Consider the following 250-nt stretch of genomic DNA (forward strand, 5'->3'; position numbering starts at 1 on the left):
TTCCACAAACTAAATGGATACTCAACTTCAGTGGTCCACATATTTATGTTTTCATACTCCAAGGACTGTTAGCAAATTTATATTGCCCAATATTTCATTTATTCATATTCGTTAATGTGATATTAGTTGTGTTAGTCCAAATCTGATTGATATTTCTTTTCACTAGACATATAATTATGATATGCATCGTGATGTATATATTGTTATAATGAATCAGTTAGAATTATAAATATTTGATCTTCACCTTCTT

Source organism: Elaeis guineensis, chromosome 3 (genome assembly GCF_000442705.2).
Source record: "Elaeis guineensis isolate ETL-2024a chromosome 3, EG11, whole genome shotgun sequence".
In the NCBI taxonomy this organism is placed as follows: Eukaryota; Viridiplantae; Streptophyta; class Magnoliopsida; order Arecales; family Arecaceae; genus Elaeis; species Elaeis guineensis.